The sequence below is a fragment of the Vespa crabro genome, chromosome 23 (assembly GCF_910589235.1).
Source record: "Vespa crabro chromosome 23, iyVesCrab1.2, whole genome shotgun sequence".
Classification (NCBI taxonomy): domain Eukaryota; kingdom Metazoa; phylum Arthropoda; class Insecta; order Hymenoptera; family Vespidae; genus Vespa; species Vespa crabro.
This window is the reverse complement of record NC_060977.1, coordinates 2,075,001-2,077,500: the sequence shown is the minus strand read 5'-3', so window position 1 is coordinate 2,077,500 and position 2,500 is coordinate 2,075,001. Positions and strand designations below refer to the sequence as shown.

Here is a 2,500-nt window from a genome sequence, read left to right as displayed (position 1 = left end):
TAAATTTTATCAGATAAATATAAATATAAAAATTTAATCAGATATATATATATATATATATATATATATATAATTAAATCTTATTAAATAATTTATTTGGAACACGTACGATAAATGCACGTTAAATTTTTACGAATACGAGAAGGGAAGAAAGTATTATTTATTAGTCAATAAAGATTCATCTAATTGCGCGTGTGCAATTAAGTATAATTACTAATGCAATAGCTTATACAGACAATTAGGTTAATCTTATTGAATAATTAATTGCTTACTTATATAAAAATATATTCGTTTCTTTTTCTTTTTCTTTTTTTCTTTTTTATATAAATATATATATGTGTGTGTATGTGTGTATGTGTGTGTATATATATATTTCTTATCATCAATTTATTTGTCATTCTTCTTACATTTCCAATTCCTTTTTATTGTTAACTTCTTTTGCGTTTTATTGAAAAATTAATTATGCAATTACAGATGTATAATAGAGTTAATTAAAAGTAGAAGAGAAGGGGCAATAAAATAAATGTTCAGTAGAGTCTTGATAATAAGAATTAGATGAAATAACTAATCGAATATTCTAAAGACGTAACGAGACGATTGTATTCGTCATGCATCTGATTTTCTTCTACAGTAACAAACTTGCGCATTTAACGTTAAGCAAACTAAATTGGCCATTAGTATAACTGACGAAACTCTGGCAATAGCGAATTTCCCATCCTTGTCTCTTCTATCGAAATTTCTCTCTCTTTCCCTCCTACTCCTTCCCTCCTTCTCTTTCTTCATCCTACCCTCTTTCTCCTTTCTATTTCTCTTTCTATTTCAAGACCCTTAAACTCTCCCGTATAACCAACAGCACCATTTCCCTTCGATTTCGAAACGCGGCTCCCTTGAACTTTCCTATTAACTGGTTAATTTGAATCCGTCCCGTCCTGTGACACGTGACTAACGATCAAACGCCTTGCTTTTCTACTCACAACGCGAACTTTCCTTCCTACATTATAACATAGTACGACATAGCTGGTGTCAGCGATTTTCTTCGGGATGTTCCTGTTGACTTTCGATCAAAAGAGCAACGCTATATATATAACCTTTATAATATATATATATATATATATATATATATATATATATAATAAAATTTTTTATGTATTAAATGTATATATAGCATAAATTTTTTAAATGTATTAAATGTATATTTCGAGATCGAAGAAAAAAAAAAGCAGATCTCTATCGCGTATAGAAATGAAAGAACCTAAATATATGATATATAATATATATATATATATATATATTTATTTATTTATATATATATACGCATAAACTTTTTAAATATATTAAATGTATATTTCGAGATCGAAGGAAAAAAAAAGCAGATCTCTATCGCGTATAGAAATGAAAGAATCTAAATATATGATATATAATATATATATATATATATGTATTTATATACATACATACAATACATAGCGAACTTAGTAATATACGAAATACACGAGTGTATTGTTGCCGTCCGAGCATTCATTAAAATTTATTTCATAGTTCTCATTTTGTTTTATCTGTGACCTACCTACCTCATGTTATGTTATAGACAGCGAACCCTTTAGAAAATCATGGCTTTTAGTATAATATAAATATTCTTTAACGATTAATAAAATTCACATAGCAGCTATTATCAAAAAGTAAATGCTTATTATATTGCTTGATTGAAGATTGAAGAAATGACGTTCCATTAGCTGACAGAATGGTCGAACGAAAAAAGAGAAGAGAAGAAAAAGAAAAGAGAAAAAAAAAAAAAGAAAAAAGAAAAGAAACCAAAAAAAAAGGACGAAGGAAAGAAAATATTTGTCCTTCTTTCTTTTTTCTCGTTTTTTCTTATTTTTTCTCCCCCCCCCTCCCTGTTTTTTTTTTTTTTTTTCTATTTTATTCCTATATATTTTCTTTTTCTTCCCTCCTTTTCGAAACTTTTCCACCGAAGCTCGAAACATTATTCGTGAAAATTTACTTAACGTTCGTTATTAATAAAGCTCCGTTCCACGAATCCGACGTTATACCGTAACGTTTTACTTGAACGTATAATAGAGCTTTAATAGTTACAACGTAATCACCTTACAACGACCACGAGGACGTTGAACGAAAGGAAACGCGAGACCTACTTTTCAAAACGGAGAGAAAACCGGTCATGCAACGATCCGTTGAACGGGCAGTCCCTGAAGATGGATCGCTTTGTGATATTATAAAAGGGCAAACCCAAACGCGAAAGCGATTTTCTTTCTTTCTTTTATGCATTCATTCATTCATTCATTCTTCCTTCCTTCGTTTCGTTTCGTTTCATTTTCTTTCTTTCTCTCTCTCTTTTTATTTACGATTAGAAAATATTCTTCGAAGTAAATATATATATATATATATATATATATATATATATATATATATATATATATGAAGAAGAAGCAAAGGACAGCTCTTAAATTGAATTTAATTATGAAATCGTTTCGTTTAGGTG

At 28.6% G+C, this 2,500-nt stretch overlaps 1 pseudogene; it reads left to right on the top strand.

The window, feature by feature from the left end:
• Positions 1 to 2,500, top strand: part of LOC124431938 — a 76,708-nt pseudogene that overhangs the window by 13,889 nt on the left and 60,319 nt on the right.